This window comes from Salmo salar, chromosome ssa27 (genome assembly GCF_905237065.1).
Source record: "Salmo salar chromosome ssa27, Ssal_v3.1, whole genome shotgun sequence".
In the NCBI taxonomy this organism is placed as follows: Eukaryota; Metazoa; Chordata; class Actinopteri; order Salmoniformes; family Salmonidae; genus Salmo; species Salmo salar.
Window position 1 is genome coordinate 3,849,274 of NC_059468.1, and position 18,997 is coordinate 3,868,270.

At 43.4% G+C, this 18,997-nt stretch overlaps 1 long non-coding RNA gene across 1 annotated transcript; it reads left to right on the top strand.

Annotated features, from left to right (window-relative positions):
* The first annotated feature begins 11,055 nt into the window (after positions 1-11,055).
* Positions 11,056-12,546, top strand: LOC106588152 (uncharacterized). Its single transcript, XR_001324594.2, has 4 exons — positions 11,056-11,508; positions 11,586-11,669; positions 12,176-12,304; positions 12,404-12,546. It is a non-coding gene; the product is annotated as an uncharacterized lncRNA (long non-coding RNA).
* The last annotated feature ends 6,451 nt before the right edge of the window (positions 12,547-18,997 follow it).

Below are 18,997 nucleotides of genomic sequence, written 5' to 3' on the forward strand. Positions count from 1 at the left end.
AATGTATCTTATTTCAAGATATTTTTGAAGATATGACCTTAATACGATGATTAAGGTCAAATATCAAAAATAAATATTGTGAAATAAATGACTTGTATTAAGCCTTTTTTTCGAATAAAATAAGCAAAATATTTGCCAATGACATATAGATAATTTAGCTTGGTACAAAAAACGAAAACACTAATATAAGATATTTAGTCTTGCTTAGATTTCCCTTTTTGCAATGTATCTCTATCGCTCCTGAAAATATGTGTTTTTCCTTTTAAAGATGCTCTTTACTTCTCTCACAGATTTTTTTACCCATCTGTTTACCTCCTTACCTCATGTTAAGAGGTTATTTTTTTATTTGTTTCACAAAGATTTCACATCTGTGGTTGTAACTGGGGACCAACCTGAGTATTTTGTTTTCAACCTTAGAAAATAAAATAGAACAAAAAATGTGCCCCCATCAACAGTATCTGATACTCTGTTTATGATCATGACCGACAGGAAAATACTGCTTTATTGCTTGTCTGAATTGAAGTTACCTGAAGTTACAATTAGGCTAGCGGTTTTGACTGAATGTAACCTGTGGCGTAAAATCGAAAATTTGGTCATACGCAAATATCTAAGCTACAATGAAAGACTGTATTGTTGAAACAATTCTCAATTGTCTTTGCTTCTCACAAACTACTTATATTAAAAACAATTGAGATGACAGCTGTTTTGCACTGTTTGCTATGGTTTTAGCAAGAGGGCAATATTTTATTAATGTCGTGGTGTCCCACCCTAGAAAGCTATGACCTTTGGCTTTCACCTGAAATTGTTTGTTTATGCCCGAGAAAACAACACTTTTCAACCCATATAATCTAGTACACAATAAAATAATAATAAAACATATAAAAATATGATGGTATGAATTTTTTTTTACTATTGTGAATAAGCCTTTTCATATTTTATAATATGCAAATATATGGTTATACTCTGTTTTAGGAATATCTAGACAAAATATTTCACATTCTTTATTACTTTACCAAACATATCATGGCATTAGTGAAAGTAAAAATCTGTAAAATTTGGGAACGTCTAAATCAATATTCGGGCCATTTAAACAGGGTGCGTCCATCCTATAGACCAGGGGAGAAGGGCTATGTAAAGGGCTCAATTTTGTCGTTCTGAGCATTTGCAATGTGTCTGCCTCCGACGTAAAAGAAATGTTTTACTTCCACACAAATGTACTTCTTTACTTATTTTAGGTTTCATGAAGTGTGTAGGTTGCATTCTTTATCGTACAGCTATGAAAGTTATGTATTTAAACCCGTCTGCTCGAGGCAAATTCAGCGATTACTTTGCGTTGTCGGTGCAGTGAAGCAGTCGAGCTGGATAAATGTTTTTCTAAGGGCCGCCCCTTAAATGGATGTAATGATGCAGCTGACCACCACAGGAAGGCAAATACACGTTTATTCGACAGAGGACGGGTACATGGTCGTAGGAAGGTCTGGATGGCTGTCTTCTGACTTATAAAACTGTGGGAAATCAATAAAATAAGTTATTTTTATTTATTTCACCTTTAACCAGGTAGGCTCGTTGAGAACAAGTTCTCATTTGCAACTGCGACCTGGCCAAGATAAAGCGTAGCAATTCGACACATACAACAACACAGAGTTACACATGGAATAAACAAAACATACAGTCAATAATACAGTAGAACAAAAGAAAACAAAAAGTCTATATACAGTGAGTGCAAATGAGGTAAGTTAAGGCAATAAATAGGCCATGGTGGCAAAATAATTACAATATAGCAATTAAACACTGGAATGGTAGATGTGCAGAAGATGAATGTGCAAGTAGAGATACTGGGGTGCAAAGGAGCAAGATAAATAAATACAGTATGGGGATGAGGTAGGTAGATAGATGGGCTGTTTACAGATGGGCTATGTACAGGTGCAGTGATCTGTGAGCTGCTCTGACAGCTGGTGCTTAAAGCTAGTGAGGGAGATATGAGTCTCCAGCTTCAGAGATTTTTGCAGTTCGTTCCAGTCGTTGGCAGCAGAGAACTGGAAGGCGGCCAAAGGAGGAATTGGCTTTGGGGGTGACCAATGAGATGTACCTGCTGGAGCGCATGCTACGAGTGGGTGCTGCTATGGTGACCAGTGAGCTGAGATAAGGCAGAGCTTTACCTAGCAGAGACTTGTAGATAACCTGTAGCCAGTGGGTTTGGCGATGAGTATGAAGCGAGGGCCAACCAACGAGATCGTACAGGTCGCAATGGTGGGTAGTGTATGGGGCTTTGGTGACAAAACGGATGGCACTGTGATAGACTGCATCCAGTTTGTTGAGTAGAGTGTTGGAGGCTATTTTATAGATGACATCACCGAAGTCGAGGATCGGTAGGATGGTCAGTTTTACGAAGGTATGTTTGGCAGCATGAGTGAAGGATGCTTTGTTGCGATATAGGAAGCCGATTCTAGATTTAATTTTGGATTGGAGATGCTTAATGTGAGTCTGGAAGGAGAGTTTACAGTCTAACCAGACACCCAGGTATTTGTAGTTGTCCACGTATTCTAAGTCACAGCAGTCCAGAGTAGTGATGTTGGACGGGCGAGCAGGTGCGGGCAGTGATCGATTGAATAGCATGCATTTAGTTTTACCTGCATTTAAGAGCAGTTGAAGGCCACGGAAGGAGAGTTGTATGGCATTGAAGCTCGTCTGGAGGTTAGTTAACACAGTGTCCAAAGAGGGGCCAGAAGTATACAGAATGGTGTCGTCTGCGTAGAGGTGGATCAGAGAATCACCAGCAGCAAGAGCAACATCATTGATGTATACAGAGAAGAGAGTCGGCCCGAGAATTGAACCCTGTGGCACACCCATAGAGACTGCCAGAGGTCCGGACAACAGGCCCTCCGATTTGACACACTGAACTCTATCAGAGAAGTAATTGGTAAACCAGGTGAGGCAATCATTTGAGAAACCAAGGCTGTCGAGTCTGCCAATAAGAATGTGGTGATTGACAGAGTTGAAAGCCTTGGTCAGGTCGATGAATACGGCTGCACAGTAATGTCTCTTATCGATGGAGGTTATGATGTCGTTTAGGACCTTGAGCGTGGCTGAGGTGCACCCATGACCAGCTCTGAAACCAGATTACATAGCGGAGAAGGTACGGTGGGATTCGAAATGGTCGGTATTCTGTTTGTTAACTTGGCTTTCGAAGACCTTAGAAAGACAGGGTAGGATAGATATAGGTCTGTAGCAGTTTGGGTCTAGAGTGTCACCCCCTTTGAAGAGGGGGATGACCGCGGCAGCTTTCCAATCTTTGGGAATCTCAGATGATACGAAAGAGAGGTTGAACAGGCTAGTAATAGGGGTTGCAACAATTTCAGCAGATCATTTTAGAAAGAGAGGGTCCAGATTGTCTAGCCCGGCTGATTTGTATGGGTCCAGATTTTGCAGCTCTTTCTGGATATCAGCTATCTGGATTTGGGTGAAGGAGAAATGGTGTGGGCTTTGGCGGGTTGCTGTGGAGGGTGCCGGGAAGTTGACCGGGGTAGGGGTAGCCAGGTGGAAAGCATGGCCAGCCGTAGAGAAATGCTTATTGAAATTCTCAATTATAGTGGATTTATCGGTGGTAACAGTGTTTCCTAGCCTCAGAGCAGTGGGCAGCTGGGAGGAGGTGCTCTTATTCTCCATGGACTTTACAGTGTCCCAGAACTTTTTTGAGTTAGTACTACAGGATGCAAATTTCTGATTGAAAAAGCTAGCCTTAGCTTTTCTAACTGCCTGTGTATATTTATTCCTAACTTCCCTGAAAAGTTGCATATCACGGGGGCTATTCGATGCTAATGCAGAACGCCACAGGATGTTGTTGTGCTGGTCAAGGGCAGACAGGTCTGGAGTGAACCAAGGACTATATCTATTCCTAGTTCTACATTTTTTGAATGGGGCATGCTTATTTAAGAGGGTGAGGAAGACACTTTTAAAGAATAGCCAGGCATCATCTACTGACGGGATGATGTCAATGTCATTCCAGGATACCCCGGCCAAGTCGATTAGAAAGGCCTGCTCGCAGAAGTGTTGTAGGGAGCGTTTGACAGTGATGAGGGGTGGTCGTTTGGTCGCAGACCCATTACGGATGCAGGCAATGAGGCAGTGATCGATGAGATCTTGATTGAAAACAGCAGAGGTGTATTTGGAGGGCAAGTTAGTTAGGATGGCATCTATGAGGGTGCCCGTGTTTACGGATTTGGGGTTGTACCTGGTAGGTTCATTGATAATTTGTGTGAGATTGAGGGCATCAAGCTTAGATTGTAGGATGGCCGGGGTGTTAAGCATGTCCCAGTTTAGGTCACAGAGTAGCACAAGCTCAGAAGATAGATGGGGGGGCAATCAATTCACATATGGTATCGAGGGCACAGCTGGGGGCAGAGGGAGGTCTATAGCAAGCGGCAACAGTGACAGACTTGTTTCTGGAAAGGTGAATTTTTAGAAGTAGAAGCTTGAATTGTTTGGGTACAGACTTGGATAGTAATACAGAACTCTGCAGGCTATCTTTGCAGTAGATTGCAACACCGCCTCCTTTGGCAGCTCTATCTTGGCGGAAAATGTTATAGTTAGCGATGGAGATTTCAGGGTTTTTGGTGGTTTTCCTAAGCCAGGATTCAGACACGGCTAAGACATCTGGGTTGGCAGAGGGTGCTAAAGCAGTGAGTAAAACAAACTTAGGGAGTAGGCTTCTAATGTTAACATGCATGAAACCAAGGATTTTACGGTTACAGAAGTCAACAAATGAGAGCACCTGGGGAGTGGATCTAAGCACTGCAGGACCTGGATTAACCTCCACATCACCAGAGGAACAGAGGAAAAGTAGGATAAGGGTACGGCTAAAGGCTATACAAACTGGCCGTCTAGCACGTTTGGAACAGAGAGTAAAAAGGAGCAGGTTTCTGGGCACGATAGCATAGATTCAAGGCATAGAGTACAGACAAAGGTAAGGTAGGATGTGAGTACATTGGAGGTAAACCTAGGCATTGAGTAATGATGAGAGAGATATAGTCTCTAGAGACGTTTAAACCAAGTGATGTCATCGCATATGTAGGAGGTGGAACAACATGGTTGGTTAAGGCATATTGAGCATGGCTAGAGGCTCTACAGTGAAATAAGACAGTAATCACTAACCAGGACAGTAATGGACGAGGCATATTGATATTAGAGAGAGGCATGCGTAGCCAAGTGAACATATGGGTCCAGTGATTGGTTGGGCTGACTGGGGACACGGCGATTCAGACAGTTAGCAGGCCGATGCTAACAAGCTAGCAATTAACAGACCGGGTTAGCAAGCAAGCAGTTGGCAGACCAGGGCTAGCAGTTAGCAGACCGGGGCAGGCATGCTAGCAGTTAGCAGATCGGGGCTAGCAGTTAGCAGACCGGGGCTAGAAAGTTAGCCTTTGGGGGACGTCGTGATGGGGGTAAGTCTGTTTTTGCCTCTTCGTGTGGTGACGTCGATAGACCAGTCGTGGAATTAGTAGGGTTCCAAGTAGCTCTAGATAGCTAGCGGGCCGGTTAGCAGAATGGGCCTTCAGAGGACGTCGCGCCTGAGGGGCCTGTTGGAATCCTCTGGCAGATTATGTTGGTATTCCAGTCGTAGAGGATCGGCGGGGTTCCGTGCCCCCTACCGGCAGTAGAAGGGGTCCGGATATTGTAGCCCAGGAGTGGGCTTCGGTGGTAGCACAGGAGCCCTGGCCGAGCTAGCTTCAGGCTAATTGGTGCTTGCTCCAGGATGGAAACGCTAGCCAGGAGTAGTCACCCGGGATTGCAGTTTGCTAGTTGCGAAGATCCAGATGAAAATGTTCAGAGTTTGCGGTAGGAATCCGGGGAAAAAATATATAAAATAATAATAGGTCCGTTATGCTCTGGTTTGAGTCACGTTGTTCGAACTGGCGAGAGCTTTCCGAGCTAAAGGTTAGCTGATGACCACTAGCAATGGTTTGCTGACTGGTAGCTGGTAGGTAGTTAGCTGGCTAGCTTCAGTTGAGGGATTCCAGATCCGAAGTAAATAGAAAGACTTTAGAAAAAAAACAGATCCACGCCACATTGGGTGAGGTGGGTTGCAGGAGAGTATTTAGAAGTTGAGGTTTAGGAAAATATTTTAAATAGATATGCGAAGAAAAAATGTAAAAAGATATATACAAGAGACACGACAGGACAAAGACGTCTGACTGCTACGCCATCTTGGAAATCTCAAACGTACATATTTTTAAAAGTAATTCTAGTGCCTGATTTTGGGGACTGTCAGCTTAATAAATAACCTATCATGCTTCAGTTCACACCTGTGCACACACCTGTGTATGTGAGTTGAGCGGAGTCAGGAGAGGAGCGTTCCCAATTTGACTGGAGTGCTGAGCGAGATTCCCAAAGGCTGGAGCATCGGCCTTTTAATCCCCTCCAATTTCAGTAGCGCTCACTTAATTAGCTCAGGGCATGCCTGGCCCAGCATGCATTTGTAGTCTACTTGTGTGCTGGTATAGCCCCTTGCTTTAGCTACCCACTAGTGATGGGTCGTTCGCGAACGAGTCAGCTTCTAAGAGCCGGCTCTTGTTGGTGAACGTTGGGAGCCGGCTCGCATATCAGAAGAGCCAAATCTATTTTTAAAAATATACAAATTTAGCATATGAATAATCAAAATATTTAAATGAATAGAATGAACTAATTCAAAGAACGAAAAAATACAGCAAATAATTTAGGCCTAAATGCTCAAGGGCACACACATTCGTTCTGACTGTCTGCCCAGACTAACAGCCTCACCTGTGGTTCCTGTCAATCAGACACGCAATGTCAACCAATGAACCAAAGATGCGTGAGGGAGGGCCGAGCCAACTCACTCACAGTCACACACTTAGCAGCCGAGGAGAGAGAGGAAAGACAGCTGTGAAAACAACAGCTGGAAACAGCTGTTGTTTTCAGCTGGAAAACAGCTGGAAAATGCTGGAAAATGAGCCCAACAGCTGGAAAATGAGTCGGAAGCACAGTAACATTTGGATGCATTTTAATAATGTAGACAACGTTAGAGCACAGTGTAGAATTTGCCAAAACAAAATCTCATATAAAGCCGGTTATATGCACAACCTACACCGGCATATGTGAACTGTGCACCCAACTGTGAAGCTTGCTATAGCGGAGCTTCGAGAAACTAGCGGGCCTGCTAGTGATAGTGGTGGAGCCAGCACCTCCACACGTGGAGATGTATCCACTCAGTCAACTAGGCCTGCTAGTGATAGTGGTGGAGCCAGCACCTCCACACGTGAAGATGTATCCACTCAGTCAACTAGACCTGCTAGTGATAGTGGTGGAGCCAGCACCTCCACACGTGGAGATGTATCCACTCAGTCAACTAGGCCTACTAGTGATGGTGGTGGAGCCAGCACCTCCACACGTGGAGATGTATCCACTCAGTCAAGTAGGCCTACTAGTGATAGTGGTGGAGCCAGCCCAGTCAACTAGGCCTGCTAGTGATAGTGGTGGAGCCAGCACCTCCACACGTGGAGATGTATCCACTCAGTCCAGTAGGCCTACTAGTGATAGTGGTGGAGCCAGTACCTCCACACGTGGAGATGTATCCACTCAGTCAAGTAGACCTACTAGTGATAGTGGTGGAGCCAGTACCTCCACACGTGGAGATGTATCCACTCAGTCAAGTAGGCCTGCTAGTGATAGTGGTGGAGCCAGCACCTCCACACGTGGAGATGTATCCACTCAGTCCAGTAGGCCTGCTAGTGATAGTGGTGGAGCCAGTACCTCCACACATGGAGATGTATCCACTCAGTCCAGTAGACCTGCAAGTGATAGTGGTGGAGCCAGCACCTCCACACGTGGAGATGTAGCCACTCAGTCCAGTAGGCCTACTAGAGATAGTGGTGGAGCCAGCACCTCCACACGTTGAGATGTATCCACTCAGTCAAGTAGGCCTACTAGTGATAGTGGTGGAGCCAGCACCTCACACGTGGAGATGTATCCACTCAGTCAAGTAGGCCTACTCCATGACCCACAGCAATGCAGTCTTCTATGGACCAGTTTATGCCAAAATCTATGTCTGTAGCAAAACAAGGCCAAATTGATATCGCATTGGCCTAAATGATTGCCATCAATTTCCAGCCATTTTTGATCATGGAGGACAGAGGTTTTAGAAATTATAGCAATAGTCTAAATCCAATGTACACAATTCCAAGCAGGAAAACCCCTTCAAAATCACTTATTCCACAACTGGCTTCAGTGCGGGAAAGAGTCCAAAAAGCTACTGCAGTTTGCCTTGACTGCTGGATATCAAGGGTAACCACTTCTTACATGTTGGTTACATGTCACTTCATTGAAGATTTTTCGATGTCTAGCTGCCTTCTGGACTGCTTTGAGTTCAGCGACAGACACACCTCAGAGAACTTGGCAGAGGAACTGTTGAGAGGGACCAGAGAATGGCAAGTAGATGGAAAAGTGATCTGTTGTGTTAGCGACAATGCAGCTAACATAACCAAAGCCATGAACATTTTAAAATGGACCCATCATCCATGTCTTGCCCACACAATCAACCTGATTGTAAGAGATGCTCTAAAGGTGATGAAGCCCACAGTGGACAAAGTGAAAGCAGCTGTGGAATACTTCCATAGGAGCACAGTCGGTGCTGAAAAACTAAAGTCTTCACAACGCCAGATGGGGATGCCTGAGCTGAGGCCTAACTAGACGCACTACAAGGTGGAATTCAACATTTTATATGTTGAAGCGGTTTCTTGAGTCAAAGGATGCCATCATCTCTACCCTGGCCATTGTCAATGCACCTGTTGATGCTCTGACCCAAGAGGAATGGGAGGTGGTGGAGGAGGTGTGCAGAGTCCTGGAACCCTTTGAGCAGGTCACTGTGGAGATCAGCGGAGAGAGGTACAGTAAGCAGTTATTACTACATCATTATTTCATCCAGTATTATATATGTATATGAGCAGTAGATGAGAATGTAGTATCAGTAGACAAAACATGAACCTGAACTAATAAGTTACTGTTCTCTCTTTTCAGCTTTGTGACAGCCTCAAAAATGATACTCCTGTGTAAGGGTCTGCAGCGAATCACAGCCAGCCGCCAGAGAGAAGCAAATGTAACCACAGGATATGTGACAGAGTTGATGGACACCCTGTGTTCATCAATGCACAAAAAGTTCCACAGAATGGAATATAATCACGTGCTATCAGAAACCGCTGCACTTGACCCCAGGTTTAAGAAGTTAGCCTTCAGTGATGCCAGAACGATTGATGAGGCTCTTCAAAGAATAACCTCAGCAGCAGGGAGGGACAGCCCCAGCAGTCAGCTGGCTCAGGCACCAGGGCAAGAGGAAGAAGAGGGATCAGATGGAGCAGAAGCACCATCAGTAGTGCCACAAACGTCTGCTGTTTGGATGCTGTTTGACAAGAGAGCAACTGGGGATGCAGCACGAAGGAATCCCTCAGCAGATGCCATAATGGAGGTCCGATCCTATTTGGAGGAGCCCCTCCAAAGATCTGCAGATCCTCTGAGCTGGTGGAAGAACAAGGCCTCTGTCTACCTACGGCTTACTAAAGTCATGACAGCGAGACTCTGCATAGTGGCCACATCCGTTCCCTCTGAGAGGGTCTTCTCAAAAATGGGACAAATAATTACTGAGAGAAGAAACCGCATCAGCCCCTCGAAAGTGAGGCAGCTTGCATTTCTGAATGCAAATCTCTCATTAAAGCAAAATATGGGCAGCATTGCTGTGTGCTGCTGGTTATAACATGGCAATAAAGAAGAGAGAGAAAAGAGGGACCAGTTTAATGTTTTAAGTGGGATGCTGCAGTTTTGCACATTGTTATTTATTTTTCTTTGATATGGTGCAATATTCTATTATGTTGTTCAGATTGTATTAGATTTGAATTGTTACATTTATATGCACTTTGTTAATATACATTAAAAAGTTATACTTTAAATGCAAATGTTTAATAGCATTATTTTCATAACAAATCAACACATTTTTAAATACAGTGTGGTTAAGGTAGAGTATGATTTCATTTTATAATTTAATTAGATTTTTTTTTAACACCAATCATACTGTTTGACTAGAAAAAATACAATATATATAATTTTTAATTGCCGTTTGGGAGCCAAAAGAGCCGGCTCTTTTTGGCGAGCTGAGCCGAACGAGCCGAATGCCCATCACTACTACCCGCTCTAGAAATTGTTCAATTATCTAATATTATAGAAAGATCACACATTCATGCAGCTGTGGCGGTGTCACGTTGTCTTTATCCATACCAAATGCTGCTGCTATCGATAAGCCTTTTACTTGAGAGCTCTCACCTCTTTGCCAGGTCTCCCTCGACCAAATGATGTTATTTTTGACCTGGTAAAATAACCTAACAGTTGTGTGCACTCTCACCTGATATAATTGTGTGGTTCAGTGGCAGATTTTCAAAAGAAAATAGACATATAGTATATCATCAGCAATTCTCAATCAGATGAGATACACAGCTCACCCAAATTGTATTTCATTATTTTCTTAAATCTTCTCTAGGCCCTGAAACCCCCTGTCCCCAGCAGAAAAGACCAGGAAGAAGTTTTGGCTTAAGGTACAACTTCCTATTGAAGAAATGTAAGAGAACTCAATGTCATATTTAGAGTTACTGACATGAATAGAAGCATATACACGCAATCTATCAAATGTATTTTATAAAGCCCCTTTTACATCAGCAGTTGTCAGAAAGTGATTATACAGATACCCAGCCTAAAACCCCAAAGAGCAAGCAATGAAAAAGTAGAAGCACAGTGGCTCGGAAAAACTACATATAGATAGGCAGGAACCTAGGAAGAAACCTAGAGAGGAACCAGTGGCCAGTCCTCTTCTGGCTGTGCTGGTGGAGATTATAAAGGAGTGCAGCCATTTAGGCCAGATCGTTCTTCAAGACATTTAAACGTTCATAGATGACCAGCATGGTCAAATAATAATAATCACAGTGGTTATACAGGGTGAAGTAGTTCAGCACCTCAGGAGTAAATGCCAGTTGGCTCTTCATAGCTGAGTAATTAGAGGTTGAGACAGCAGGTCCGGTAGAGAGACACAGGATCAAACAGCAGGTCTTGGACAAGGTAGCACTTCTGGTGAGTCCTGAGCAGGTCAGGGTTCCATAGCCGCAGACAGAAACAGCAGAGACTGGATCAGCAGCACGACAAGGTGGACTGGGGACAGGGCTAGCCAGGAGTCATCAGGCCAGGTAGTCCTGTGGCATTGTCCTAGGGCTCAGTTACTGCATCCTTTATTTTATTTGTGTTTTAATTTGTGTAGACTAAAGCCCAGAAACACACACTTCATTTAGGTTAGTGTAGTCAAGGCTTTGTCACTAAAATAATATTGTGCTTATCTTTCAGATCTGTCAACCAAGCTCGCTGGGTGACAGGTGAGTGTTTCCACCAAGCTGTTCCAGTCCTGGAGTGGAATGCTGGAACTTCCAGAGGCTTGTAGACCTGAAGCATTGTGATGTGGTCCAGGTAATTATCACACACACACGTATCTGTTTTGTTGTATAATTATTTCCACTTAAGAAAATTGTTCCTCTCTCTTTTAGATCTGACATCCCTATTATTTCAACCACAGCCCTCACAGCTGCAGTCGTCTGCCCCTGCTATACTGGTCACGACAGGTGATACAGGTAATTATCACATACATGCATATTCGCCCTCACTTGGTGCTCTATTCAATCACATCCGCTTTAGCCGACATCTGCATAGCGGTTGTTTTGGCGTTGTGAGATGTGGAACTGTGTTAGAGCTGTCAAATTCACAAGTGGCTCTTGGCATTTATACCTAAAGCGGACTTTGCCATTGGCTCCACGGAGTTGCATTAACAGAAATCTCATGCAGCCCTGTTTACAAGTTTGAACACTGGAATTTGAGATGTAATCTACACCTCGATTAGGCTGATAGAAATCCTCATTATTTTGTTTAATGATTTTGAATTTGACCATCATTATTTCTATATAGCCTACACTTTCTCGAACACGTAACGCAAGTAAGACGGTTGAAGTTTCGTGACAATGATCAAGAGCAGCTGCTTACCGATTTGACAGATCGCCGGATAATGCTTGATCTGATTGAATCTAGGCCGTTTAGTTGTAGGATTATTGACAGTTAAGAAAATTGTGCCTCTCTCTTTTAGATCTGCCACCAGGTTTTCAGCTGCAGTCACACCAGTCCTCAGCTGTGGTATTTCATTTACCGGCTGTACCAGATCCTACTACACTGGCCATGAAGGGAGAACATTTTGAGGATTCCCAGATGGATACAGGTAATTCAGAATTATATTACATACACAAACGTTCACTCACACCAACAAACATGTTGTTGAGCTGTATATTTACTGTCACTTTGTGCATCTCTCTTTCAGATCTGCCATGCACTTCACCACTGCCCTACAGCCTCACCCAGAAATGCATACACTGGGCCTAGCAAGACTGACAAAGCAGAGATGGGTGGCTGACAAGGAAAATTAAACACAACATACACACACACACACACACACACACACACACACACACACACACACACACACACACACACACACACACACACACACACACACACACACACACACACACACACACACACACACACACACACTCACTCTCTCTCTCTCTCTGTCACACACACTCACACACATTATCCCCAATGTATACGCAATGTATACACTGACTCGGTGAGCGAGTTTATTAGCAAGTGCATCAGTGATGTTGTACCCACTGTGACTATTAAAACCTTCCCTAACCAGAAACCGTGGATTGATGGCAGCATTCACGCAAAACTGAAAGCTCGAACCACCGCTTTTAATCACGGCAAGGCGACTGGAAACATTGACCAAATACAAACAGTGTAGCTATTCCCTCCGCAAGGCAATAAAACAAGCAAAGCGTCAGTATAGAGACAAAGTGGAGTCGCAATTCAATGGCTCAAACACGAGACGTATGTGGCAGGGTCTACAGACAATCACGGATTACAAAAAGAAAACCAGCCATGTCACAGACACCGACGTCTTGCTCCCAGACAAACTAAACACCTTCTTTGCCCTCTTTGACGTCATTACAGTGCCACCGACACGGCCCGCACCCAAGCCTGTGGGCTCTCCTTCACCGTGGCCAACTTGAGTAAAACATTTAAAAGTGTTAACCCTCGCAAGGCTGCCGGCCCAGACATCATCCTTAGCCGCATCCTCAGAGCATGCGCAGACTAGCTGGCTGGTGTGTTTACGGACATATTCAATCAATCCCTATCTAGTCTGTTGTGCCCACATGCTTCAAGATGGCAACCATTGTTCCTGTTCCAAAGAAGGCTAAGGTATCTGAACTAAATGACTATCGCCCCGTAGCACTCACTTCTGTCATCATGAAGTGCTTAGAGAGGTTAGTTAAGGATCATATCACCTCCACCCTACCTGATACCCTAGACCCACTCCAATTTGCTTACCGCCCCAATAGGTCCATAGACGATTTAATCACCATCACTCTGCACACTGCCCTATCCCACCTGGACAAGAGGAATACCTATGTAAGAATGCTTTTCATTGACTACAGCTCAACATTTAACACCATAGTACCCTCCAAACTCGTCATTAAGCTCGAGACCCTGGGTCTCAACCCCGCCCTATGCAACTGGGTCCTGGACTTTCAGACGGGCCGCCCCCAGGTGGTGAGGGTAGGAAACATCTCCACCCTCCTGATCCTCAACACTGGGGCCCCACAAGGATGCGTTCTCAGCCCTCTCCTGTACTCCCTGTTCACCCATGACTGCGTGGCCATGCACGCCTCCAACTCAATCATCAAGTTTGCAGACGACAGTACAGTGGTTGGCTTGGTTACCAACAACGACGAGACGGCCTACAGGGAGGAGGTGATGGCCCTCGGAGTGTGGTGTCAGGAAAATAACCTCTCACTCAACGTCAATAAAACAAAGGAGATGATCGTGGACTTCAGGAAACAGCAGAGGAAGCATCCACATCGACGGGAGAGTAGTGGAGAAGGTGGAAAGTTTTAAGTTCCTTGGCGTTCACATCACAGACAAACTGAAATGGCCCACCCACACAGACAGAGTGGTGAAGAAAGCGGTACAACGCATCTTCAACCTCAGGAGGCTGAAGAAATTTGGCTTGTCACCTAAAACCCTCATAAACCTTTACAGATGCACAATTGAGAGCATCCTGTCGGGCTGTATCACCGTCTGGTACAGCAACTGCACCGCCCACAACCGCAAGGCTTTCCAGAGGGTAGTGCGGTCTGCACAACGCATCACCTGTCAAACTACCTGCCTTCCAGGACACCTACAGCACCCGATGTCACAGGAAGGCCAAAAAGATCATCAAGGACAACAACCACCCGAGCCACTGCCTGTTCACCCCGCTACCATCCAGAAGGCGAGGTCAGTACAGGTGCATCAAAGCTGGGACCGGGAGACTGAAAAACAGCTTTTATCTCAAGGCCATCAGACTTAAACAGCCATCACTAACATGGTGGCTGCTGCCAACATACAGACTCAAATCTCTTGCCACTTTAATACATTTAATAAAGGTATCACTAGTCACTTAAATAACGCCACTTTAATGATGTCTACATATCCTGCATTACTCATCTCATATGTATATACTGTATTCTATACCATCTACTGCATCTTGCCTATGCAGTATGCCACACTGCCATCGCTCATCCATACATTTATATGTACATATTCTTATTCATCCCTTTACATTTGTGTGTATAAGGTAGTTGTTGTGAATTTGTTAGATTACTTGTTAGATATTACTGCACTGTCAGAACTAGAAGCACAAGCATTTCGCTACACTCACATTAACATCTGCTAAATGTGCATGTGACCAATAAAATTTGATTTGATGTTAATAAGTTGTAATTACTTGTTTGTTTTATTTTATGGTGTAACTCGGGCAGTTGTTGTTGCCATCCTATACCTGTCCCGCAGGTGTGATGTTCGGATGTACCGATCCTGTGCAGGTGTTGTTACACATGGTCTGCCACTGCGAGGACGATCAGCTGTTCGTCCTGTCTCCCTGTAGCGCTGTCTTAGGCGTCTCACTGTATGGACATTGCAATTTATTGCCCTGGCCACATCTGCAGTCCTCATGCCTCCTTTCAGCATGCCTAAGGCATGTTCACACAGATGAGCAGGGACCCTGGGCATCTTTCTTTTGGTGTTTTTCAGAGTCAGTAGAAAGGCCTCTTTAGTGTCCTAAGTTTTCATAACTGTGACCTTAAATGCCTACCGTCTGTAAGCTGTTAGTGTCTTAACAACCGTTCCACAGGTGCATGTTCATTAATTGTTTATGGTTCATTGAACAATCATGGAAAACAGTGTTTAAACCCTTTACAATGAAGATCTGTTAAGTTATTTGGATTTTTACAAATTATCTTTGAAAGACAGGGTCCTGAAAAAGTGACATTTCACTTTTTGCTGAGTTTATAATAATCCATTTACAGTAACATTCAATGCTATTATCAGAGCTGATTACACAATATCACAATGTTTTTTGAGCATGTTCTATGTGTCTATGTATACTGGGGCAATTTGTCACGTGAAGATTTGCCTCAAGGTCATTGAGACAACTTGCCCCAAACTGACATGTGTGCTAATGTTGGCTAAATCTCAAGGTTAGCTCAACATAGGACTGCAGCTATAGTATCGAAAGATACATTATTGTCTCCTCTACTCAGTGCAAAATTATAATTTTGAGCATTCATACCTAACAAAGTTTTATTGAATAAAATGTAAAGTGCCAATTTTTTACTTTTGAAGGGGAAAAATAAGAAATTTGTGCTCACCTCAGATTAGAGTGACCTTGACCACATGTGAACAGGAAGTTGACCATAGAACATGTAGTCACACAAAGTAGCTATTTGATTTTTGAGATAGCGCCTCTAGTGTTGGAGGTATGAACAGTTTGACAACTTACCCGTGTGACAACTTACCTCGTTCTCCCCTACCAATTTGTTTTTCTCTGTCGCCCGTGTATTTCAATAATAAATAATTAGATTTTTCGATTGTGTTAACTGTGGGATTGATTGATTTCTACGTTTTTAGTATACATTTTTACAAGATGAGTGATGAGAAGAGAATAAAAAGTCCAGCCTTTTGGGTATCTCACTACATCCCCATATGCCATGTCTTGAAATATGCAGACAGACGGATTAAAACTACGTTTACATTGTAATACTTCTGACAGCCAACTTTATAGCCCCGCCCATAACTGTTGGACTTTATAACATTCCCAGCAAGCATCGATGATTGAGTCATTATTCGTTTTACACTTAAGACATGACTCTGCCGTTGTGCTGTATAATTTATAAATTTTGACTCTTAAATTGCATGTATTTGAAAATATCTACAATGGTCAGTCCAATATTGCTTTTTACATTTGTCATGGAAATAAATGTATTTCCTGTTACCAAGTCATTTAAAGGTTCTATTCCTTTAGTTTTCCAGGGCTTCCACCATTTTAATGTAGTCAACTGGTTGGGACTTCCAACTTCATTGGCTAATCTCTCCTGATGACCCTTTTGGGGTCATGTCCAACCGGGTCATCAGGAGGAATCAGCCAATCGTGAAGAGGAAAATGTACTACTTCAAAATGGAGATTGCCTCAATGGCACTGCCCATGCTGTCACAGATGCTATAATGGTACAGATACAAAGATGAGTGTTCAATCTATCTCTAAGGAAATTATATAACTTCCCGTAAATGTATAAGCCCTGTATGAAATGTCTCAAACATGTGACGCACCACGTTGCCAGGAATTAAGACACACACAAAGTAAGCCCTTAGAATAGAATTGAGGTTGGACGTATAGCTGTTAGTCATACATTCACACCTCAGAGCATGTGCTTGCTCACCGGTATGCACATACATGCTCTCTCTCACACACAAATACACAGTCTTGCGCATCAGCTATAAGCCCTTTGTGACTACTGCCTTCACAATGTATAGTATACAATCACAGATCAGACAGCTACAGTTACCTAATTTATACATAAACCAAACACAATTGTATGAAAAGAGAAAATGTTTATTGAGAATTCTGAATCCTGGTCACTCTTCCACGGTTGCAAAAAAACACAGACATACAGTACCAGTCAAAAGTTTGGACACACCTACTCATTCAAGGGTTTTCTTTATTTTTACTATTTTCTACATTGTACAATAATAGTAAAGACATCAAAATTGTGAAAAAACACATGGAATCATGTAGTAACCAAAAAAGTGTTAAACAAATGAAAATATATTTGAGATTCTTGAAAGTATTCACCCTTTGCCTTGATGACAGCGTTGCACACACTTGGCATTCTCTCAACCAGCATCATGAAGTAGTCACCTGGAATGCATTTCAATTTACAGGTGTGCCTTGTTAAAAGTTAATTTGTGGGATTTCTTTCTTTCTTAAAGCGTTTGAGGCAATCAGTTGTGTTGTGACACGGTAGGGTTGGTATAAAGAATATAGCCCTACTTGGTAAAAGACCAAGTCCATATTATGGCAAGAACAGCTCAAATAAGCAAAAAGAAACAACAGTGCATCATTACTTTAAGACATGAAGGTCAGTCAATACAAAACATTTCAAGAAATTTGAAAGTTTCTCCAAGTGCAGTTGAAAAAACCATGAGCGCTATGATGAAATTGACTCTCATGAGGACCACAGGAAAGGAAGACCCAGTTATCCTCTGCAGGAGAGGTAAGTTCATTAGTTACCAGCCTCAGAAATCGGCAATTAACTGCACCTCAGTTTGCAGCCCAAATAAATGCTTCACAGTGTTCAAGTAACAGACACATCTCAACATCAACTGTTCAGAGGAGACGGCGTGAATCAGGCCATGGTTGAATTGCTGCAAAGAAACCACTACTAAAGGACACCAATAATAAGTAGAGACTTCCTCGGGCCAAGAAACACGAGCAATGGACATTAGACTGGTGGAAATCTGTCCTTTGGTCTGAGGAGTCCAAATTTAAGATTTTTGGTTCCAACCGCTGCGTCTTTGTGAGAGAATGCCAAGTGAACGGATAGTCGATAATCTCCGCATGTGTGGTTCCCACCGTGAAGCATGGAGGAGGTGAAATGGTGTTTTGCTGGTGACACCGTCTGTGATTTTCTTTGGGAATTCAAGGCACATTTAACCAGGATGGCTACCACAGCATTCTGCAGCGATACGCCATCCCATCTGGTTTGCGCTTAGTGGGATTATCATTTGTTTTTCAACAGGACAATGACCTGAAACACACCTCCAGGCTGTGTAAGGGCTATTTGACCAAGGAGAGTGATGGAGTGCTGCATCAGATGACCTGGCCTCCACAATCAACCAACCTCAACCCAATTGAGATGGTTTGGGACAAGTTGAACTGCAGAGTGAAGGATGAGCAGCCAACAAGTGCTCAGCATATGTGGGAAGTCCTTTTTTATTTTATTTAACTAGGCAAGTTAGTTAAGAACAAATTCTTATTTACAATAACAGCCTACCCCGGCCAAACCCTAAGACGGACAACACTGGGCCAACTGTGCACTGCCCTACAGCCTGGAATCGAACCAGGGTCTGTAGTGATGCCTCTAGCACGGAGATGCAGTGCCTTAGACCGCTGCGCCGCTCAGGAGTCCTTCAAGACTGTTGGAAAAGCATTCCAGGTGACTACCTCATGAAGCTGGTTTAGAGAATGCCAAGTGTGCAAAGCTGTCAAGGCAAAGGGCAGCTACTTAGAAGAATCTAAAATCTATTTTGATTTGTTTCACTTTCTTGGCTACTACATGATTCCATGTGTTATTTCATAGTTTTGATGTCTTCACTATTAATGTAGTAAAATAAAGAAAACCCTTGAATGAGTAGGTGTGTCCAAACTTTTGACTGGTACTGTACATTCATTATAATCTTGACAAATCCATCCTTAATGTTCTGAAATCAAAACATATATCAAGCATTCTACTTTTTGCCACAAGGACTCAAA